Source organism: Oncorhynchus kisutch, linkage group LG18 (genome assembly GCF_002021735.2).
Source record: "Oncorhynchus kisutch isolate 150728-3 linkage group LG18, Okis_V2, whole genome shotgun sequence".
Classification (NCBI taxonomy): Eukaryota; Metazoa; Chordata; class Actinopteri; order Salmoniformes; family Salmonidae; genus Oncorhynchus; species Oncorhynchus kisutch.
The window spans coordinates 73,987,162-74,012,631 of NC_034191.2; the positions used below are offsets into that span (position 1 = coordinate 73,987,162).

At 40.6% G+C, this 25,470-nt stretch overlaps 1 protein-coding gene across 6 annotated transcripts in view; it reads left to right on the top strand.

Annotated features, from left to right (window-relative positions):
• Window positions 1-9,329: 9,329 nt before the first annotated feature.
• LOC109909804 (lethal(3)malignant brain tumor-like protein 4) overlaps window positions 9,330-25,470 on the top strand; it is a 124,335-nt gene continuing 108,194 nt past the window's right edge. For 4 of the 6 annotated variants that reach the window (XM_031796773.1, XM_031796774.1, XM_031796776.1 and 1 more), the window contains exon 1: window positions 9,330-9,416. The gene's annotated coding sequence lies outside the window, so the exon portion shown is untranslated. Of the gene's footprint in view, window positions 9,417-9,531; window positions 9,885-25,470 lie in introns of those variants that run through there. The other 2 variants (XM_031796775.1, XM_031796778.1) reach the window with 2 other exon arrangements.

The window sequence follows — 25,470 nt, forward strand, 5'->3', positions numbered from 1 at the left end:
ATTATCTGTGTAGTATAGGCCTAGGTGTAAATGACCTGAAAGTCACAGAAATAACACTTTACAAGATTTGTACACTTTCAAAGATAGTCCTCTCTCTCCCACTATTACTTTTGAACAACTTCTTACTGTAAATTACACCTTCCCAATGCAGTCTGACAGTTGAACCAGTTTCACGACGGGTCATAAAAGCGGCAGTGAAAATTGTAAATGGACCGTGTCAGTCAGAGGAAATTAAACCTATGGCAGCATAGGCAGAGGCACAACAGCATAACTAGTCTGCGTTCCCAATGGCACCCTATTCTCTATACAGTGCACTACTTTTGACCAGGGCCCTATAAAGTGAATTGGGCGCCATTTGTGATGCATCCCTCGTCTGATCTGATTTTATCGGCTTGAAACTGAAAGGTAATTATTGGCCCAAAGCAACAGCATGGTGATGAAGGCATCAGAAAACACTCATGGATAATTTAACATGCTCATAGGCGAGGCTGTTTTTGCTGTATCGCTAAATCTCAGCGGCAAGGTAATATTTGGTTGTCAGTCCAATATAACGCTTCAGACTGAATGAATATGTTTCTTGGGCACTTGTTCTTTGTGTTTGAGGAGTTTGAGGAGCAACAGTGTTTGGGGCAAGTGTTCCCACTGTAGTATGGACAGCAAACAATGCATTGTTTTCTGTATTGTATCTTTCTGTCAACGTTCAAAGAACGGATTTATAGTTGTACCACATCATTTGATGGATTGTTTTTTTCATGGATTTATTGCTTGGTTTAATGTGCCTGGGTCTTCACATTTGGTGTTTGCTTGGTTGGTCACCCTTCGTCTCTGATTGGCCAGCCAAACTAGTGGAGGCTGGTGGATAGAAAATTGGGAGGAAAGGCTCATTTTAATGTCTAGAATGGAATTACACAAACACATGCAATTAAAAGTTAATAAATTATTAATTATGCTGTCTGTAACAATAGAGGCCTATATTTGAATAGATGCAAACCAGTATTATGGTGAATATTACCAGTGTACATACTGCCATCTCCTGGTGATTAATCATCCTTAGTAGGCTGTCTGACACTGGGTTGTCACACATTGGATTTCCAATATTGTCATAGTAAAATAGGTTTTGTAGTAATTAGGTTTGTGATATGTGGGTTTTCAGACACCTTATATTGTTGCCTATGCTTGATTGTTTATCATATACAGCAGGGGTACTCAACTCTTACCCTACGAGGTCCGGAGCCTGCTGGTCTGTTCTTCCTAATAAATGAATTGCACCCACCTGGTATCCCTGGTCAAAAAGCAGTCCATGATTAGGGGAACAATGAAAAAATGCAGTGGAACTGGCTTCGAGGTCCAGAGTTGAGTTTGAGGGATATACAGTAAACATGATTTGACTGTGTTGTTTCAGATTGTATGTGAATAAGCATGTTGCCATGGGACTCTGTCTTATAATTTGATTCTACAATTATGTGTTTCAGTTCCTAGATACCATTTTAATTCATTATTGACCATTTTGATTAAAGGGACACTTTGGGATTTTGGCAATGAGGCCCTTTATCTACTTCTCCAGAGTCAGATGAACTCGAGCATACCATTTTTATGTCTGTGTCCAGTATGAAGGAAGTGGACACAGTGGACACAGAGATGTAAAAATCTGATTCTACTTCCTGTGGTGTCATTGGTTTGCCTTCCTCAACCTTGTGTTGTGTTATTGTAAGCACAGCCAATAATTTTCTCAACTCTGATCAAGCTAGCAACCAGAGCAGAGACATACAGCAGCATTATTCTGCTAGAAGCAGTATTGGAACTCCAACCATTGAGGTATATATGAACTGGAGACAGTGCCCGTTGTTTTCAGGGCTAATCTACTCAAATGTGCATACGTAGCTGCCATCTTACTACTGTATATATGGTTTTACTGGGATTACACACCTGCCTGCTAGCATTCAGTGTGCACAGGACAGACAGCAGTATCGTGCGAACATGCTGCGGGGAACTCTACCAGCACATGGACAGCTAAATCAACCAACCAGCACTTCCTATCACGATGTTAGAGCATGAATAAAAATAAAAAATATCTTCGGCTGTGAGTGATGGAAAAATAATTGTTGCCTCAGCAACAATTATTTTAATAATTCAATTATGTTCTTTCTGGGACAGATTTCAGTCAAACTGCAATACCGAAGATATCCACTGGGCACTGTCGAAATGGTGGTTCCAGACCGCAACCCTGGGGCCTTGGCACCAACTAGTGGTCAAAAGAGGTGACAGCAGTGCCAACTGCTTGACAGGTTTTGGCCCTCCTTGGTATTATTATTTTATTTACAATGACGGCCTACACCAGACAAACCCGGATGACGATGGGCCAATTATGCGCCGCCCTGTGGGACTCCCAAGCACAGCCAGATGTGATACAGCCTGGAATCGAACCAGGGACAAAACTGAGATGCAAAGCCTTACACTACTGTGCCATACAGGAGCCCTAGTTGGGGAGAGGCTATAACGACACTGCTGACCTGCAAAATGCCTAACTGAAACCGTAAACTGACCCTTACCATAACCAAACCCTTAACCCTAACCTAATTTTCACCAATTCTGAAATTAAGTATCGGTTTGCAGTTCAGGGGTGCCCGTATAGCCTTTTACTCTCATTTGACCCAAATAGTTCACAAGATTACAAGGGCTCATATTTCACTGTAGTTTTAAAGTCCACAGACACAGGCAGGCTCGAGGCATGTGCAAAAGGTCAAATGTATATTGTCACTCTTCCTTTACTGGTCCATTGTTGGCTTTTCTGTTTGGCAATAGTTGATCTCAATAAGCTTCAAAGGGCAAGGAAGGGGAGCTTTGTAGCATAAAGCTCAGGAGGTTTGTAGGGAAAATCTGTCAGGAAGTGAGCTGGCAACCGGAGGGTTGTTGGTATCAAATCCTAGATGCCATTGCCTACCATTGTGCCCTTGAGCAAGACACTTAACCCCCCACAACAACAGCTCCCCGGGCGCCCAGTGTGGCAGCCCCCCGCACCTCTCCAAAACCTCTATATGTGTGTGTATGTCCTGTATGTGTGTCTTTCAGAGGGGTTGGGTTAAATGTGGAAGTCAAATTTCAGTTGGACCTTGTGTGCAATTGACCAATAATGTGATCTAATCTTAATTGTGAGTAAGGATGCCAGACATACAATTCAGAGGGAGTTTCATACTGTGGTCTTTGTGCCTTGCCTTTTATTCAGGGTCAAGGAAAACATTTGTCATGGGCCGTCCATGCAGACAATGCCTTTTATAGTACTTACAATATTTGTACAATAATTGTATTACATTGTTTGTCCTATATCCACATGTATTTTCCTATCTACCTTTGAGAAAAATATTTGATGCCATGACATTTAATCTGATCATTATTGTTAACTGCCGTGTATGGCTGCAGTGACTACACTACACTATGTAGTACTGTGCTTTTACTACAATGTGTCCCTGTTATTATCATAGTTGTTTTGGTTGGTGTTTATATGTCTGTGGCCTACACTGAGCACAGTAGTGATGGCAACAGAATTACCATGAGTGATGATTCATTCAAATACTGCGTCATCGTGCTGCAGCTACAGTCGAAGAAAAACAAATGGATTTGTCGCATCGGTCACGATACTTGACCCACATACAGTGGGGCAAAAAAGTATTTAGTCAGCCACCAATTGTGCAAGCTCTTAAAGAAGAAGTTACAGGTCTGTGAGAACCAGAAATCTTGCTTGTTTGTAGGTGACCAAATACTTATTTTACACCATCATTTGCAAATAAATTCCTTAAAAATCCTACAATGTGATTTTCTGGATTTTTTTTTCTCATTTTGTTTGTCATAGTTGAATGGTACTTATGATGAAAATTACAGGCCTCTCTCATCTTTTTAAGTGGGAGAACTTATTTTTTTAAATTTTTTATTATGTTACTTACTAGATTGACGCATCGGTATATCAATCAACTGTTTTTTTGCTTGTTTAAGGGTGCAGCAGGTGTTTATTGTAAAGGACCACAGGAAGAGGCAGGTAGCTGGGTCCAGGGGCAGGCAGAAGGTCATACACAGGAAGAGGCAGGTAGCTGGGTCCAGGGGCAGGCAGAAGGTCATACACAGGAGGCAGGTAGCTGGGTCCAGGGGCAGGCAGAAGGCCATACACAGGAGGAGGCAGAATGTCATACACAGGAAGAGGCAGGTAGCTGGGTCCAGGGGCAGGCAGAAGGTCATACACAGGAGGATGCAGGTAGCTTTGTCCAGGGGCAGGCAGAAGGTCATACACAGAAAGAGGCAGGTTGCTGGTTCCAGGGGCAGGCAGGTCATACACAGGAAGAGGCAGGTAGCTGGGTCCAGGGGCAGGCAGAAGGCCATACACAGGGGGTACAAAAAAGGCAACAGTACAGGCAGGGAAAAGGCTGGTAATGTAGTCCGGGAGATCAAGCAATAAGTAGATAACAGGAAATCCAATAGGCTAAAGTACAGGCAGGGGGAATAGGCCAAATGTGTCATTAGTGAGGCAGGAAAAAACTATCATAGACGGGAGGCTTAAATTACAGGAAAACCAGCCCCCCGAAATAAATGTGTCACAAAACAAACCATACCTCACAGTGATGGGGTGCAAAGAACTGAACTAAGTGAAAAAGTTTGGGAACCCTTGTGTTAAACCTACCCTTTGGAATGACTTCGAAAGCAACAGTGAATCTATGAAGTGGAGATTTCTCAACAATCCTTCTCACTGTTGCACATTGATAATAGTCAGTGGCAAATATCAAAGCTAAGCAGCGCTGGGCTTGGTTAAAAGCCCTGGATGTTTTTTTCACCTTTATTTAACCAGGTAAGCTGGTTGAGAACAAGTTCTCATTTACAACTGCGACCTGGCCAAGATAAAGCAAAGCAGTGTGACACAAACAACAACACAGAGTTACACATGGAATAAACAAACATACAATCAATAACACAATAGAGAAAAAAAAGTCTATATACAGTGTGTGCAAATGAGGTAGATAAGGGAGGCAAGGCAATAAATAGGCCATAGTGGCGAAATAATTAAAATTTAGCAATTAAACACTGGAGTGATAGATGTGCAGAAGGTGAATGTGCAAGTAGAGATACTGGGGTGCAAAGAAGCAAAAAGAAAACAGTATGGAGATGAGGTAGTTGGCTGGGTTGCTTTGACAGTTGGTGCTTAAAGTTAGTGAGGGAGATATGGGTCTCCAGCCTCAGTGATTTTTGCAATTCGTTCCAGTCATTGGCAGCAGAGAACTGGAAGGAGAGGCGGCCAAAGGAGGAATTGGCTTTGGGGCTGACCAGTGAAATATACCTGCTGGAGCATGTGCTACGGGTGGGTGCTGCTATGGTGACCAGTGAGCTGAGATAAGGCGGGGCTTTACCTAGCAAAGACTTATAGATGACCTGGAGCCAGTGGGTTTGGCGACAAATATGAAGCGAGGGCCAGCCAACGAGAGCATACAGGTCGCAGTGGTGGGTAGTATATGGGGCTTTGGTGACAGAACGGATGGCACTGTGATAGACTGCATCCAATTTGCTGAGTAGTGTGTTGGAGGCTATTTTGTAAATGACATCGCCGAAGTCAAGGATCGGCAAGATAGTCAGTTTTACGAGGGTATGTTTGGCATGATGAGTGAAGGATGTTTTATTGCGAAATAGGAAGCCAATTCTAGATTTCATTTTGGATTGGAGATGCTTAATGTGAGTCTCGAAGGAGAGTTTACAGTTTACTTGCATTTAAGAGCAGTTGGAGGCCACGGAAGGAGAATTGTACGGCATTGAAGCTCGTCTGGAGGTTTGTTAACACAGTGTCCAAAGAAGGGCCAGAAGTATACAGAATGGTTTCATCTGCGTAGAGATGGATCAGAGAATCACCTGCAGCAAGAGCGACATCATTGATGTATACAGAGAAAAGAGCTGGCCCGAGAACTGAACCCTGTGACACCCCCATAGAGACTGCCAGAGGTCCAGACAAGAGGCCCTCCGATTTGAAACACTGAAATCTATCTGAGAAGTAGTTGGTGAACCAGGCGAGGCAGTCATTTGAGAAACCAAGGCTGTTTGAGTCTGCAGATAAAAATGTGGTAATTGACAGTGAGACCAAAGGGATAGCTGTAGAAAGATTACCTCTCCAGTAGGAGGCAATGCCCAGCTAATAGTTTTTTTTCTTATAGTGGATATTACGTTGAAGGTCTGACGTTGTTTCAAAGGTACAACTTCTACAGGTTTGTTGATGTTGAAAATTGATTACCATGGTGACACAATACTGTGGTGGAAATTTCACCCTCGAAACAACAGTTTAATGGTGATTACTTTTAAAAAATCCCATGTATTTTCCACGTAGTTTCCATGTCACAAGTTGACAAATTACGTTGAAACAACAAATTACTGAGTGTGCTATCGAGGTAAACAGCTGGCATGTTGGTTTACGGTTGTGGCTAGCCAAAAAGGACTTGTTTTGAAAGTTGGAGCATCCTTTGAAGTGTACTTACACTATGATTTTGAACATTCAAAGCAACTGGGAAAGTTGAGGGGAATCCTAGGCATGTCTTTTGTCCTTTTGTCCATTACCAGTGTGAACTCCACAGGGTCCGGCTGTGTCAGAAGCCTTGGGGAAACATCCTTGCATAATTCATTATTCCCTGTGAGGGAGAGGATCAATAGATTTTGCTAAGTGCAGATACTACAATCGATGTGTTAACTATCAGTTTTGCTCAGAGAAGAAGCTAGAACACTTCTTGATCTCTAAGCCTACTCTTTCTTGGCAGTAGTTGTTTGGTCTATGGTTGAAAACCACTAGGCCTATGTATCTAGTAGAAAGAGGAGGAAGGGAAGTGCTACTAAGGTACATAAAAATACATTTTGGTAGACAGAAGGTGCTCTTTGGTAAAAAGGGTGAATTGGTCATCAAAAAGAAAGGAGGACCAAGGCACTCTTCATATAATTAATTAAAATAATACATGTTACATGTTACATGCCATACAAATAAAGGCATTTTAATTAATTATATGAAGAGTGCCTTGGTCTTTTTGAAGGCCTATGTATCTGTTTGAGCAAGTTCAAGCAATTGGCTATATTCCACAAAACAAACACTGAGTGGGCTGATTTCCTCCATAGATCCTAGAGGGAGCCCGGAATTAAGTATAGTGCAAAATGGATGTTTAGTGCATTTAACTGGGCTTTGTACTCACCCCTCTATTAAGCTCAAGAGAGGAGCGACAGCAGTAAATCTATCCAACAGTGTTAACTAGAGAACTCCTTATTTTCTCTGGATATCTCTAAATTGAAATATTCATGGTACTCTGGTGCAAGGTGAGGCACTGATGTAATAAGCATTGAGGTGTGAGCCGACAGGATAGAAATAGAAAAACTAGAACATCCATGGTCGTGGTCTGAGGGTTTTTTCCTCTTCTAGTACTTATATTTCTATGGTTGATACACCTACCAGCAGAGGTGGAAAAAGTACCCAATTGTCATACTTGAGTAAAAGTAAAGATAACTTAATAGAAAAGGACTCAAATAGAAGGGAAAGTCACCCAGTAAAATACTACTTGACAAAAAATATAAAATATTTGGTTTTAAATATACTTAAGTATTCAAAAGTAAAAAGTACAAATCATTTCTAATTACTTATATTAAGCAAACCAGACCCCACAATTTGTTATTATTATATTGATTTATTTACAGATAGCCAGGGGCACACACAGTGAGTCCAGCAGATCAGAGGCAGTAGAGATGACCAGGGATGTTCTCTTGATTAGTGTGTGAATTGGGCCAATTTCTTGTCCTGCTAAGCATTAAAAAAGCAACGAGTACTTTTGGGTGTCAAGAAAAATGTATGGAATAAAAAGTGTATTATTTTCTTTAGGAATGTAGTGAAGTAAAAGTAAAAGCTGTCAAAAATATAAATAGTAAAGTAAAAGTACAGATACCCCAAAAACTACTTAAGTAGTACTTTAAAGTATTTGTACTTAAGTACTTTACACCAATGCCCACTAGAAGGAAAGGAAAAGGCTTTAAATGACAGCTCCACGGGCCATCAATTGGACTTGATTGGAACAGTCAGTCATATGATAGATCATGATGACGAGCGTTGTTTAAATTGGCAACAAGGGCACAGAACCAGAAACTACAATAGAGAGTTACATAAGAAACATGTCAAATTCCATTATTTATTTAAAATTACTGTAGCATAATATTTTATTCAGGCCTCTGCATTGCTGCAGCCAGTCACCAGGGCAACCCTTGCTTTACGAACAGAACAAGGAGAGTGATCATGAATTACTTATGCGACCTGGCAGAAGTACAGCAGGGATGTTGTTTAGGTGTTTGTATGGAGATAGAAAGAGCAGAGTCATACAAATATAATTTACACTAGCTACATCAGTCTTTGTGTGCAGGTTACATGACTTATCTAGTTCACAACATAACAGGAGTCTGGCCACAGGTCATTATGTGCAAATATTTTTATTAACCCATTCTACCTTCTTATGAACCCATTTTATCGTCTTCCTTATGAACCCATTATATCTCCTTATGAACCCATTATATCTCCTTATGGACCCATTATATCGCATTCTTTATGAACCCATCCTATGTTCTTCCTTATGAGCCCATTCTATCTCCTTATGAGCCCATTATATCTCCTCAGGAACCCATTATGTCTCCTTATGGACCCATTTTATCTTCTTATGAACTCCTTCTATCTCCTTGTGAACCCATTATATCTTCTTCCTTATAAGCCCATTCTATCTCCTTATGAACCCATTCTATCTCCTTATGAATCCATTCAATCTTCTTATGACCCTATTATATCTTCATTTGAAACCATTCTATCTTCTTCCTTATGAACCCATTCTATCTTCCTTATGAACCCATCTTTGTGTCCAGGAATAGATTCAATAGTTCAAGTTTGAATTGAAATAAGAGGAAGCCAAAGAGAGGCCAGATTTAAAAATCGGAGTAAAATTTGAGTAATAGGAATTCCGTGAAATTCCTCACCATTTATATGGAATTATGTTTATTCTAACTGTCTATTCTATTCTTAACTCGGGTGTAATGTATAGACCACTCTGCTAAAAATGTTAGGAATTTCAGGATTGCATGAAATTCAATTCCATTACATGAAATTGTCAAATTTGTATTGATTTATTGACAGTAGGTTAGTATTTTATAATTAATATCCAATTATATTTACAAGAAAGTATGGACTGTTATACAATCCTTGTCTTGTAGCCCACCTTTTCCTTATCGTCTGCCCATCCACCATATTTCACACCTGTTCAATCGCCATCTAATATTTAGTTATGAGTCTTCCAGTAGAGGGCTGTTCGAGAGCATGCGCACAACCGCAGCGAGAGAACCCTATTCCTCCTGTCACAACATTGAGGGGCAAAACGACAGCCGTGTTGGTAAGGAATTCATAATTTCATACAACCGCTGGGTTACTGTACTTTGTTTTTAAAATATGACCAAGCACACACTATGGAAGAGCTGCATTTTGTAGGACGAAAACTATTCGAATGGCGTGTCGGGTTTTCCCATCGTTTTCAGATGTGTTGAGATGGCTATTCTCGCGCTAATCTCTCATGTTTTCTCCTATGAAGCAAACGAACATATAATATGCCCCTTCCGTCAACTACTGACACACTAAATTAAGTAAAATCAACTATGTCTATGAATTCGTCAATTTATTGCTGAAACATTTTCCAAACAAGTGATACGAGATAGTGTAAACACAATGCGTAGCACGGCAGTCAAGCTAAGTGAAACTATAATTTTCTGACTGTTCTCGGAAATGTTTCCTCTGCACGTTAGCGTTTTTGGTAGCTACGTGATGAGTTGCATCTGTCCTTGTGCGAGGAGACATGTAAACAATGGTAAGAAGTTGTTTGATGAAGCTTCGCTACATTGTTTTTATTTCCTTGACTTCAGAACTGTTTTCTCTTTCAAGCTGTTTTCTAGTTGGCTGGAGTTTCAGTTTCATCTTGGCACCTTACAAAGTGGTTTTGGCTCTAACATTTAGATTACCTCGACATTTTGTTTAACAACAATCATTTTCTGTTTATTTGAACTGACCATGTGTAGCCTATAAAGCTTCTCATATTTTGTTTATAAAACCTTAGGCCTACATGGCAACTTGTTTCGTGTTTTCTAAATGTCACTGTAACACAAACTATCCAGAAAATGTAAAATATAAAATAATATCTGATTCTTAATTATTCAAATTGTGTTCTTATTCTAACAATCATTCACCCCTACTAATAATTGTCAAAACCTTATCCTTTTCAATGATTAGATACAAGTAGATGCACATTCATAATTTACTTGAAGAAAACTGAAAAAAAAAAAATGTAAATTGGGAATAAAATACACCTGTTGAGTAAAGAATGTAAGGGCTTGTTTGTATGACTGTAATGCAGTAAAATGTTACCACAGTTAAACTTCACTAAAGTAACAAAACAAGAATACATATGCCTAAACTAAAATAGCAGCAGACACACCCCCAGCACACACACCCCCAGAAGACCCAACCCTTTTTCACAAACAAGGAAAAGGAAAAGGGGATTCCTAATCAGTGTGTGGTAAAGCATTTAACCCAACCCTTCTGAATCAGAGAGGTGCGGGGGCTGCCTTAAACAATGTATTGTTGCTTTATCAAACAGCTTTTCCCCCCTTTAGTTCTCTGGTCATTCAATTATTATTACTTAGTGAAACACTACTCGTTAGAAATACCACTAAGAAAATAGACCCTAATGTATAATATATTACTTAGTGAAACACTACTCGTTAGAAATACCACTAAGAAAATAGACCCTAATGTATAATATATTACTTAGTGAAACACTACTCGTTAGAAATACCACTAAGAAAATAGACCCTTATGTATAATATTTCATAGAGCCCTCAAACTCAACTGGACCTCTAAGCCAGTTCCACTGCATTTCTTTCATTGTTCCCCTCTAATCAGAGACTGATTTAAACCTGGAACATCGGGTGGGTGCAATTAATTATCAGGTAGACCAGAAAACCAGCAGGCTCTGGACCTCGTAGGGTAGGAGTTGAATACCCCTGTTCTATATCATCACAGCAACAACATGGACTTGCTGCTGTTATATATTTAATTATTTCTATTCAATACTTCATTTGTTTTGAAGGTGACTGATGTTTGTATCTTGTCTTGTGATTGTCAAAAAAGTCAGATTAAAGGTTATATTGTTGAGGTGTTTATTTTGATGTCCGTGTCGGAAAGTAGTTCATATGCTTTCTGCTTTTCACGCCGCAATATAGCTGCCACATAACACTTCCTGTTGTAGCACACAGATAAAACATGAATAAAGTGTTTTGGCTTGAGAAGCCTCTTCAGTTTGTGTACCAGTGGAAGAACCTATTCAACGATAACAAATTGCCTAAACTGTGACTTTTATTGCCTCGGTTGAGTTTAGTAAATTATATCTTAACTGACAACATGCGTGGAACCATATTCTAATCTACGCTGTGCCTTCAATATCTCTATTATAGAGAATGTTGCACTGGCTTGGTAAAGTCATTGCTAAGTTTGTACATTTGGCTTCTGCTGTCAAGTGAAGCCGGTATGTCATCTCACATTATAAGGAGATTGGTGGAGACCTGATATCATTGTCCCGAACTGTAAAGCGTCAGTTTGTAACTTGGACTTGGATGTGAATATGTCATGTGATATGAGCGAAGGGAACACTTCCCCCCCCCCCCTTTCTGAATGGTAAATGCTTATTGCTGATGGATGAGGGGTTATTTGGAAACTGAGCGTATGTTTTATCTATTTTCATGAACACTTGATATCAGAAGTCAACTATTCGTCTTTACAGTTGGCTTGCACATTGTATAGTCTACAGTCCGGTTATGAGACATTTTGTACCGTCATTTTACATATCCTACTGACTGTAAAGCATTCAAAACAATGCTGTTACACTTCTCTTAAATTGTGCAGGTAAAATGCATTACGATGCAGTTATAATGCGTTGTAAGACTTGTTTATCTATCCCTTTAAGTTTGACAGTGGATTCTATCATGCATATCATCTTTTTAACTTAATTACTTCAGTATTGCAGTACTGGCTTGGGTTTCGCTCTTCGCAAAACATTTCAGTGACCTCGTCTGTTTTAAGTGTATAGTTTTAGTTGTATCGTGTTCGTTTTTAACAATGTTGAATGGTTTGTAATTCTTTGCGTAAAGTGTTTGCTCCACTGAAAGTTTTTGCGATTATGCTGCGGGACTTAGAGATCATTTGTGGTTTAGTACGCTACCCTGCGTCACCACTTCATCACTCCAGACCAGTGCAAGGGGGAGTTGGAGCACTGATTATGCTTTTGGGTCCTACTGAGTTGGAGCACTGATTATGCTTTTGGGTCCTACTGTGTCTCTGACAATGAATGGGCGACATAAACCTAAATAGAAACTGAAAATTGTGCACGACTTCAATATTACTTACTAAAACTGTTGTTACACTAAGGTTATTATTATTTTATTTTGCTCTTACTGTAGTAGTGTAGGCTACTCCCGACCGGTCAAGTTGTACAGCGCCTGAGTGGTGCCACAGTCTAAGATACTGCATAGCATGTCAAGCTGTGTTGCTACAGATGCTGACTCAATACCCATGCCGGCTTTGACTTGGAGACCCATGAGATGACTGAATGTTTTTGGTTTCCCCCTCTAAAAACGGAAAGAAATCATTCTAAATAACAAACTAGCTTTATTTACAAATTAGTAACAATGTCTCACCCTGTTATTTGCAGGGCAATATATACTAGGCAAATAAAGAAACGTCTCTTTTTCAGGACCCTGTCTTTCAAAGATAATTAGTAAAAATCCAAATAACTTCACAGATCTTCATTGTAAAGGATTTAAACACTGTTTCCCATGCTTGTTCAATGAACCATAAACAATTAATGAACATGTACCTCTGGAATGGTCGTTAAGACACTAACATCTTACAGACGGTAGGCAATTAAGGTCACAGTTATGAAAACGTAGGATACTAAAGAGGCCTTTCTACTGACTCTGAAAAACACAAAATGAAAGATGCCCAGGGTCCCTGCTCATCTGCATGAACATGCCTTAGGCATGCTGCAAGGAGGCATGAGGACTGCAGATGTGGCCAGGGAAATAAATTGCAATATCCGTACTGTGAGACGCCTAAGACAGCACTACAGGGAGACAGGACAGACAGCTGATCGTCCTCGCAGTGGCAGACCACGTGTAACAACACCTGCACAGGATCGGTACATCCGAACATCACACCTGCGGGACAGGTACAGGATGGCAACAACAACTGCCCAAGTTACACCAGGAACGCACTATCCCTCCACCAGTGCTCAGACTGTTCGTAATAGGCAGAGAGAGGCTGGACTGAGGGCTTGTAGGCCTGTTGTAAGGCAGGTCCTCACCAGGCATCACCGGCAACAACATTGCCTATGGGCACAAACCCACCGTTGCTGGACAAGACAGGACTGGCAAAAAGTGCTCTTCACTGAAGAGTTGCGGTTTTGTTTCACCAGGGGTAATGGTGGGATTCCCGTTTATCGTAGTGAATTACTATGGGAATAAATATCACTGAATTACAGAAATATTTGGACAAATTAGTCCAATGAAGGGAAACAAATGGTTTCTTACTGGAAAATACTCTTTCAAACACACACGGTCATGTTGTACTGCGCCAACATGGCTATTAGCAGGTAGCTGGACAATAGACTTGCCTAGAAGGAGGTTGGGGGAGAATTCTATAGTCAAATGTATTTCTATGTTTGGTTGGCTGTATCACAACCGGCTGTCATTGGTTACAATTTCAGTTTCATCCACCAGAAAAGACAAATAAATAATACCACAAAAAGTATTTTTATGTTTCACATCCAATAGTGATGGGAGTCCCATAGGGCGGCGCACAATTGGCCCAGTGTTTCTCTCCTTTTAAAAACAGAAATACATTTTTTTGTCCTTTACCAATATTATTTTGTCCTTTTCAAATTACAATCGCTCACTTTAGTTTTTTTTTAAACGAAATAACCTAAAATATCGTTATATATTATCAAGTTGATGGCACAGTTGTATAGCCGGCACCTATATAAAGCTGAGTGACACACTAATTCATGGCTTTGGATCAAAATAAACAAGTACCAACATTCTTTCTGATAGTCTTTAATAAAGTAATGTTTTGGTTATCCTGACCTGGACATCATGTACAGTATTATAATAGCCCGTTATGGGCTATTAGCAGGACAATATACCTTTACCAACACCTCTCTGTATTTTGATACTTTGTGGATGGGGGCTCCCGCAGTGAAAAATGCATTGTTGCAGATGCAGGTTCGATACCCGTGCCGGCCGCCACCGGGAGACCCATGAGGTGGCTTTTGGTTTTAATTTAGAATCCTCTATATGTAATTATTGTCGGAGAGTCATATTTTTCGATATACTGTAGGCCTAACGTAGGTGACATGATTCTCACTAGTGTTGAGTAATGTGCTGTTAAAAGTGGCGTAGCATATTGAAGTTAGAAGCAATAGGATTTGAAGCAAAAGCCTACAACTATTTTATCACTGTTTCGCCCTGCTCTAAGAGAAGCATGGGGACTGGTCTTGATAAATCAATGAGATTTTTTTTCTCATTTAATCTCCATTTGGGTATCGGTTAGACTACAATTAGGATGTAGAAATGTCATGCTCTTAGTATAACCTGTTATTTAACTAGGCAAGTCAGTTAAGAACATATTGTTATTTATAAGGACAACCTACTCCTTCCTCCCCGTCGGGGAATTGAACCCCGGTCTCCCGCGTGCCCGCACGACACGGGGATTCTTTAGCTAAATAGCAAAGTACTGTAGCCTACCCCCGACCATCACATTGTACAGTGCCATATTTTCCGTTCCATCTTAATGGAAACCCAGAGGGTTTTTCTTTGAATATAAACACCATAGTAATAATCAGATTAAGCAAAATTTCTTAAAAATCAGTCCCATATACTATGTTCTTACAAAAAAAGGTTTTAAATTCTCTAGTACAGCCACTATTGAAGGCTATCAAATGCTTTTCAAAGATGCCCTTTGGTGGTCAAACTAGCACTAACTAGCATTAATGGTACCAGTGGTTCACACTTAAATAACGTGCCATAGAATTCTGCGGACGCTGCAACTTTTAAAGGACAAAACACTCTATGTACATTTTTGACATGGCACAAGTTGTCCATTGTTTTAGATTTCAATAGGAGGAAAGCAAGTCACAGATCGGGGGCACACTGCCATTTCAGCAACATGAAAGTCCATGCCTCAATCGGAAAGAAACACTGTCACTTTGAATTCTGCATATAGCCTTCACTTATAACAACCAGTCATTACTAGTTATGTGACACAAGTTTATCTTTTCAGTCAAATCCCTGCATTAAATCTGTGATATTTTATCTCAATGAAACGGGTAGCTAGATACACTGTAGTTGGAAATGTGATTGTAAAACTGAAATAGAAAAACATCCTCTGGTTATGAATTAAACACTAAGGTATTATCTAAGAGAGTGACTGACTTTCAGTTTTAATGGCCTTAATGGTTATTTATCAATATGCAAAATGATAACAGATGTTGTCAAGTTATATCAATTGATAAAAATAAAAAAAACAGCAGACATGTTGTAGGAATCTTGAAAATCTAGTAGCTCTTCTCTTGTCTCAAGCCATGAAACCTTGATGATTGGAAATATCACAGAAATTTGATGAATAAGAGCGACATGATGTATATTAATTGAATGTGTTTTTAATTCATGGATACCATGCTTTGTCAGATATCGGACCTGCTCATTATGACTTGACATCGAATTGAGTTATTGCTGGTGTCTTAGTCAGTGTCAAGGCTGGTTTGACATCAAAAAAAGTTAGATGAGGTACAAACTGGTTTCAGGATAATTATTTTGAACATATTTATAGTGTACTGAGAGAGCCAAATCTTGAGTGTAATTGTGCATATATAATATCTATTCTCATCATATATGCACTTTGACGGAGCCTATATGATAACATGGTGACATTTGTTGCCGTTGTAAGTCTAGGGCATTTTAAGCCCAACTTATTATTTTCTACTGTGCTATAAGCTTATGTGGCATTGACGAAGCAGATTGCTTTAAAAAAAAACTCTCTCATTTCAATAGAATTTTAATGTGTTCGTGTTATGTTCTTCTCACCAGCTTCAGAGCTCCTATTGATCAAGCATACTTTGATTCAGGAGCCAGTTTACTAGACTTGAGGGTTGTATTGAGAGTGCCACCAGCATGCAATCTGGAAGCATTGTTTAGCTTTGAGAACAAATTGCCTTTTTCCCTTTGCAACAGAATAGAACAGGACGTACCCTGTAGTCATTCTTTGTTGGAAACCCAATTAGAGTTGGGCACGTTTTGTCACAACTTGTCGTTGTGCTAATCATCACTTGCCCAGCTTTTCCGATAGGCAATTCCCAATCCCAGTTTGCTGCGTTTCCTTTAAGCTTGTTTATATGAAATGTGAACACCCAGGGCGTAATAAACATCCTCCAACTCACCATTACCCTCTATGCTCTCCAGCCTCTGTCCCCTTTTGTTGTGTTGAAGCAACGTGGGTATTTGCTAAGTCACGGAAAAATGTGTGAATTTGTGAAACCTCATGCTGTGTTGGGGGGAGTGTGTGGTCCCTAGTCCCTTAACATACCACATTGCTGCAACTAAAGCTGCAAAAACTCTTAGCCAAAGTTCCCTCATGCGTTAGTGTTTGTACACTGTCGTAGATAAAAAAACAACTGGGTTTACTGATAATCCTCAAATCGAAATGAAGGATGGAGCAGTTGGAGCCATAGGAGATATGTGTTTTAATCCTATAAAAAATGGTTGTTCTGGTCTTCTTCCACTGCTTTAGACATTTTGTTCCTTGCATTGCAAATGGATAGTAATTACATTTTGAATGGGGAAAAGATGTGAGTTAGAGGAATTTCCACAGGAGTTTATTGAAAAAAGGTTTGACGCAACCCAACTGTGTCTAGTATGACGAGACGTGTAATTGTATGAATTCCCCTTCCCTCGCCTTGATGAATGACTTTGAACTTTCCCCCCCCTTTTTTGTTTGTTCTTCAGACCGTATGTAGTTACCAGGCTCCATTTGACACTTGACATCATCACATAATAATACCTGTATATTTGAATTCAGCCTGGGTTTTAATGTGCCAGTGATGACACTTCTCTGTCAGGTAAATAATAGAACAGAGAACAAGTGTTCTGTAACTCTCTATCTGTTGTGTTAATCCCCAAACTATCAGGTGTGGGTGTATTCTCAGATGGCACAGGAGATAATTGGGGATCCACCTGTAGCAGTCGTCACAACCCAGATGAATTTAGTGAGCAATTATAGATGTCTCAGAGATATGTCACCCTGATGGCAGACTACGCAGAGGCCTTGGCCATCAGTCAGATTAGATTTTTTTTTTTGTCCCGCGGGTGGTTGAATAGTGATTTTTGTTTTGCTCTTCATTGTCAGAGAACATAGAGAGAGACTGAGCCCAGCTGCTCTGACAAAGGGAGAGTTTAACTGTAGGGTGAAAAGCTCTTATTGGCTACAAACGCCGTGCCTTCAAGCCAAGCCTTACCTCTGTTTTCGTAAAAAGGTGAGGGATGGGTCTGGAGAAATTGAACCACTAATTCATAGACAACGATATGGACGCAAGGACTGACCATCCATGATAACAATTATAGTTTAATTATGTTTTGAGGCTACACAGTGTTTGTTTACATTTACATTGTTTACAAATTGTTTACGACCGTTGAACTAGGCTCATGAGACATTTGCAAGTTATATTCTTTCAAAATAAATGTTTTTCATTAATTTATCAGTTAAATGTATGTAGCAATTAAAGATTCTAGCTATAACAGGCAGAACATAAAATGTTCATAATGTTGTGAAGAGATCAGGAAATGTTGCGAAAGGACCGACTCAATTCCCTCCTTTTGCCAAGAATGCACCGAAAGTGTTGGCTCACCATGAGCATATGTCACTGCTGTCTATCTCTCTCTCTTCCTTTTCCCCCTCTACTGAACATGTTTGTGGAGTCTCCATTATAATGTGAATGGTGTTTTTATGCAGTGTTTATTGGATTCTCTTAGCGAGCTCTGTTATTGTGAACACAAACAGGCCTGCCTCTGTGTGTCAGATATTTCAATTTCTTGTCATTCAAAAGCAACATAAAGGAGCCAGGCTCATGATGGAGATGTCTTGTACTGATTTATTGTGGAGGCGTGAAAATGGCAACCACTTTCAGTTCTAGAAAAAAAACTGATGGATTTTTTTCAATTTAACATATAATGACTCCCTTTACTTTAAAAGCACGTAGTGGGTAAATAAGCACAATGTCCTGCAGCTGAGTACCATGTCATCCTCTGTCTCTTTCTCAGTTTAATTCAAAGGGCTTTATTGGCATGGGAAATGTGTTTTAGATTGCAAAAGCAAGTGAAATAAACAAAAGTGAGAAAAAAAGAGTCGACATGAACGGTAAACATTGCACTCTCAATGGTTTCAAAATGAAGACATTTTTTTATTTATATATTTTTTACCCCTTTTTTTTCTCCCCAATTTCGTGTTATCCAATTAGTTAGTCTTGTCTCATCGCTGCAACTCCCGTGCAGACTCGGGAGAGGCGAAGGTTGAGAGCCATGCGTCCTCCGAAACACAACCCAACCAAGCCGCACTGCTTCTTGACACAATGCACATACATCCAACCCGGAAGCCAGCCGCACCAATGTGTCGGAGGAAACACCGTACACCTGGTGACCGTGCACTGCGCCCGGCCTGCCACAAAAGTCGCTAGTGCGCGATGAGACAAGGATATCCCTGCCGACCAAACCCTCCCTAACCCGGACGACGCTGAGCCAATTGTGCGCCGCCCCATGGGCCTCCCGGTCGTGGCCGGCTGTGACAGAGCCTGGACTTGAACCCAGAATCTCTGGTGGCATTGTTATGCATTGCCTTAGACTTCTGTTAAACCCGGAGGCCCTGTGAAGACATTTAAAGTTTTACATTATCAGCCTTCTGAAAATATTCCGACCCCTTGACTTTTTCCACATTTTGTTAGGTTACAGCATTATTCTAAAATGTATGGGAAAAAAAATCTGCACACCATAATGACAAAGCAAAAACATGTCTTTAGAAATGTTTGCTAATTTATTATAAGCAGAAATATCACATTTACATAAGTATTCAGACTCTTTACTCAGTACTTTGTTGACACACTTTATCAGCGATGAGTCCTCTTTGGTATGATGCTACAAGCTTGTTTGTCTTGACTGTGTGCTTCCTGTTGGAAGGTGACCCTTTGTCCCAGTTTGAGGTTCTGAGCGCTCTTTGTCTCTATCCTGACTAAACCCCAGTCCCTGCTGCTGAAAACCACTCTGACAGCATGATGCTGCCTCCACCATGCTTCACCGTAGGGATGGTGTCAGGTTTCCTCCAGACGTGATGCTTGGCATTCAGGCCAGTTGAATCTTGGTTTCATCAGACCAGAGAATCTTGTTTCTCGTAGTCTGAGAGTCCTTTAGGTGCCTTTTGGCAAACTCCAAGCGGGCTGTCATGTACCTTTTTACTGAGGAGTCTGAGGAGTCTGCCAGAGGAGGAGGAGGAGGACTGTCTGCCAACTGGCCACTCTACCATAAAGGCCTGATTTGGTGGAGTGCTGCAGAGATGGTTGTCCTTCTGGAAGGTTCTCCCATCTCCACAGAGGAACTCTAGAGCTCTGTCAGAGTGACCATCGAGTTCTTGGTCACCTCCCTGACAAAGGCCCTTCTCCCCCGATTGCTCAGGAAGAGTCTTGGTGGTTCCAAACTTATTCCATTTAAGAATGATGCAGGCCACTGGGGACGTTCAATGCTGCAGAAATGTTTTGGTACCCTTCCCCAGATCTGTGCCTCGACACACAATTCCTTCGACCTCATGGCTTAGTTTTTGCTCTGACATGCACTGTCTACTGTGGGACCTTTTTATATAGACAGGTGTGTATGCCTTTTCAAATCATGTCCAAACAATTGAATTTACCACAGGTGGAGTCCAGTCATGTTGTAGAAACATCTCAAAGATGACCAATGGAAACAGGATGCACCTGAGCTCAATTTTGAGTCTCATAGTAAAGGCTCTGAATACTTATGTAAAAATAAGGTATTTCTGTTTTTATTTTTTGTAAGTTAGTAAACATCTAAAAACCTGTTTTCATTATGGGGTATTGTGTGTGTGTGTGTGTGGTAGATATCTCAGGATAAAAAAATAAGGCTGTAATGTGGAAAAAGTCAAGGATTCTGAATACTTTCCGAAGGAACTGTAGGTACAGTTTGTAACCATGTCCAAATAGTTGGAAGTACGAAAGGGAAAATAAATGGACACATCAAAATTGGAGTTGTTTTCAAATTCTCTCGCACACCTTTCTGTCTGGAGAATGATGCATGCTGTTATTTGCCCATGCATGGCCTGCTATTAACTTTCTTAGATTCATGCATGGGTGTGTAACAGCGCTCATTTGTGACCTTCACGGAACCACCTGTACCCGAATATTCGAGTCACAGGTCTGGGTCGGATCAGCCACTTGTCTCGGGTTTGTGTTATTTTAACTGACTTGTCCGGAATGCGACTGCTTGCAGTAAAGAGAGTGGAGCGTGCCACGTCTAGCTTGTTGTTGGCCAATCATAAGTCATCAAAGCGGCAATAGACTGCAGTCATAGGGCCTCCGTGTGTGGCAGAAGTTATGAGATATCTAATCAATGGAAGATGGAATTAAAATGACAGATTTGACAGTTAAAGGAGAAGGATAGGCTACAACGACCATGAGCCAAAAGTGCTTAATATTCTGAATTAAGTCGTTGTTATTTGTAACGGTAGGATGAGAAAGTGCATGCAGCCTCAATTAGCCTAGCTAGCTAGCTAACGATGATAGCCTAGCTAACGATGATAGCCAAGTATCTTAACTAGCTTCTCCCGGTTGATGCAGTCAAGACAAGTACTACGTAATCATTGGATGATGAATAACCTAGCTTTGGCAGCTATTAGTCTACTATAGTGCGAGTCGGCTTGGTTAGTTGCTGTCTCTACCTCCCTGCTCCCTTTGTCAGTCACTCACTCACTCACTGTACTCCCCCATCTGCTAGAGTGGCACCTATCTTTGATTTGTCTGTGACATTCAAAAGCTGAGCACCTGCGTTCTAAAGTCTAGGAGTATTTGCTTGGGAAGTAATATTATACAATGTGTGTCTCTGTTGCTATCAATTGATCTATTCACTTTCTGTAAAAGAGAATATGTGTAATGAAATGAGGGTTCATATAAATTATAATACATTTGGTAGCGAAATAACATTTGGGGAAATAAGGTCTAGACTTTGTTTTTATTATTAAATAGGCTACCTAAAAGATTACATGAGTTTTGTTAAACTTGCAGAAAATGAGCATCAAAACCAGCATTTTTCTAGGTCTCTCAAATTGAACAAAATCAAGATTTTGGTGCCTTATTTAATATAGGCTCAATAAACAATCATAAAAAGGGGGCGGGGGCATTTTTCAAATGTGAAAGAGGGGTCTCTGGGGTGGGGGGAAAGTTGGTGTAAGCCATCAAGGTAAATGGAATCTTGTACAAAACATTTTTAATTCTAATAATAAAGATGTCATTTAAACTGTGAACATTTATTAACTTTTAATGTGTCATGAACACAACCATTCAGGATACTTTCATCTGATTTGTCAAACAAATTACTTCAAAAAGTAGCCATGTTCGTCCACGGCAAAATAATTCCAGCATCCAGAGCCACCTCCCCACGGGCTCCCCCATAGTCCACACTATGGTAGCGGCCATTATTTAGCTCCCCTAATCTCTGGGTCTCTTTCATGGTTGCAGCATTCATCCGTTGACAATTTTATTAATTCAGGTACACAGTTCACGCTGCATTACTAAGGCCTGGTGTGTATTTGCTGGGGCGTAATTGTCTTTTTGGATAACTGCAGTGGAGATCGCTGGAAAATGTTATTTTTTCAGCTATAGTGGTGTGCTTATTTAAGACGGTTTACATCGTTGCACATTGTCAGCCTCACACAATATCATCATACCCATACCAACCACTTCAATGTCGTTATTTACTGTAGGTCTTAGGACATACTGTGACATCAATGGGATGAAGCCTAAAGATCATGAGACTTTTACACCGTTACCATTGGCATCAGTGTAATATTTACATGAAGAGTTAGGCCTACTGTGCTTTACATGCACACATACAGGTTAGGATTTAGCCCTTTGTCTTTACTCCCACAAACCAGGTCTTCTTTGCTATCTTCTGTACGGCACACACACATCTAAAAACCTCCTGGTGGCTCTTTCACTGTCAAATGAAACCATTCGATCAATGGAGCCGAGTGAGGGAGGGGAGGGTTAGGACACACAGCTCCACCCCTTGCCCAGTAGGGATGCGCTGCGATTATTCGAATATCCAAACGGATGTTTAATATACAATTACTTGGAATACTTAAGCCTATCCCAAACCTTAACCCTTACCATAACCATTCAGAGTGAATTCGTAATAAATGCCTAAACTTAACCTTGGAAAGATACAGAGAAGTAACCAAACAGTTTGGAACAACACACACACACAGACTCACAGACACCGGCTCCTGCTCATCTCTCGCCCCTCCCCCACCCCTTTGCTGAAACATGCAGTTCACCAGCACAAGCAAGTCTCCATTGATGTTTCATATACACTACCGTTCAAAAGTTTGTAGTCATTTAGAAATGTCCTTGTTTTTGAAAGAAAAGCACTTTTTTTTGGGTCCCTTTTCAAATAAAATATCAAATTGATCAGAAATACAGTGTAGACATTGTTAATGTTGTAAATGACTATTGTAGCTGGAAACGGCAGCCTTTAAAAAAATAATAATAATAAAAAATGGAATATCTACATAGGTGTACAGAGGCCCATTATCAGCAACCATCACTCCTGTGTTTCAATGGCACGTTGTGTTAGATAATCCAAGTTTATCATTTTAAAAGGCTAATTGATCATTAAAAAACAATTTTGTAGTTATGTTAGCACAACTGAAAACTTCTGATTTAAAGAAGCAACAAAAGTGGCCTTCTTTTGACTAGTTTAGTATCTGGAGCATCAGCATTTGTGGTTTTGATTACAGGCTCAAAATGGCTAGAAACAAAGACCATTCTTCTGAACTCATCAGTCTATTTTTGTTCTGAGAAATGAAGGCTATTCCATGTGAGAAATTACCAAAAAATCGAAGATCTCGCTAATTTTTCAGTTGTGCTAACATGGCTAGGCCACTCCAGGACCTTAATGTGCTTCTTCTTGAGCCACTCCTTTGTTGCCTTGGCCGTGTGTTTTGGGTCATTGTCATGCTGGAATACCCATCCACGACCCATTTTCAATGCCCTGGCTGAGGGAAGGAGGATCTCACCCAAGATTTGACGGTACATGGCCCTGTCCATCATCCCTTTGATGCCGTGAAGTTGTCCTGTCCCCTTAGCAGAAAAACACCCCCAAAGCATAATGTTTCCACCTCCATGTTTGATGGTGGGGATGGTGTTCTTGGGGTCATAGGCAGCATTCCTCCTCCAAACACAGCAAGTTGAGTTGATGCCAAAGAGCTCCATTTTTGTCTCATCTGACCACAACACTTTCACCCAGTTGTCCTCTGAATCATTCAGATGTTCAAACTTCAGACGGGCATGTATATGTGCTTTCTTGAGCAGGGGGACTATAATAAATACTTATTTCCCTCATTAAAATGCAAATCAATTTATAACATTTTTGACATGCGTTTTTCTGGATATTGTTGTTGTTATTCTGTCTCTCACTGTTCAAATAAACCTACCATTAAGATTATAGACTGATAATTTCTTTGTCAGTGGGCAAACGTACAAAATCAGCAGGGGATCAAATACTTTTTTCCCTCACTGTATGAGGACACCCCTTCAAATTAGTGGATTTGGCTATTTAAGCCACACCCATTGCTGACAGGTGTATACAATCTAGCACACAGCCATGCAAGCTCCATAGACAAACATTGGCAACTGTGGAAATGTCTAGGAGCAACAACAGCTCAGCCGTCAAATGGTAGGCCACACAAGCTCACAGAACGGGACCGCCGAGTGCTGAAGCACGTAAAAATCATCTGTCCCCGGTTGCAACACTCACTACCGAGTTCCAAACGGCCTCTGGAAGCAACGCCAGCACTTTAACTGTTTGTTGGGAGCTTCATGAAATGGGTTTCCATGGCTGAGCAGCTGCACACAAACCTAAGATCACCATGCGCAATTCCTAAGAGTTGGCTGGAGGGGTGTAAAGCTTGCCGCCATTGGACTCTGGAGCAGAGGAAACGTGTTCTATGGAGGGATGAATCATGCATCGCCATCAGGCAGTTTTGGTGGATACTAGGAGAACGCTACATGCCTCAATGCATAGTGCCAACTGTAAACTTTTAATGGGGGAGCAATAATGGTTCGGGCTAGGCCCCTTAGATCAGGTGAAGGGAAACGCTACAGCATACAACATTCTAGACGATTCTGTGCTTCCAACTTTATGGCAACATTATGGGGAAGGCCCTTACCTGTTTTCAGCATGACAATGCCCCTGTGCAAGGTCCATACAGAAATGGCTAGTTGAGATCGGTGTGGAAGAACTTGACTGGCCTGCACAGAGAGGTTGAGATCAGGGCTCTATCAAAACATCTTATGCATGAATTGGAGCGCCGACTGCGAGCCAGGCCTAATCGCCCAACATCAGTGCTCGACCTCACTAATGCTCTTGTCCCCGCAGCAATGTTCCAACATCTAGTGGAAAGCCTTCCCAGAAGAGTGGAGGCCCGTTACATTAACTCCATATTAATGCCCCTGATTTTGGAATGTGATGTTCGATGAGTGATGTCCACATCATTTTGGTCATCTAGTGTATTTTTAAAACACATATTTCGACTATCCAGATATCTGATATTTTTATAATACTGAAATAATTTCAAATGCCTATCCCTAATGCCCAGAGCCTTTGCAGCCACCCCTCCCAGTTAATCAGAGGGCCTGCAGACTGCAGTCAGACCAGCCCCACCTCCACTCACCCTCAGGGACCTCGAGCACTGGCTCCCCTCCCCCTCTCTGTCACACCTCCTGGAAACCTTCTACCAATTAATAGGCCCCCCTAATATAATATGGAAGGTGATATTGACTGCCTGAGAAGTAGTAGCTTTTAGATGGAGAATATGGGAGCCATTCAATCAAATCCTCATTGCAGTATTTAAGCTGTAATTTATAAACAAACCATTTTGTAAAACTAAATATCTGGGTGGTTTTGGGGATGCTGTTTACACAGAGAAATCTCATTTAAACTTTTCAGAGTATGGCACATGCATACATGAATTCTTGTGTAAACAAAGTTAAAGAATTTGCATTCATTGACTGGCATGTT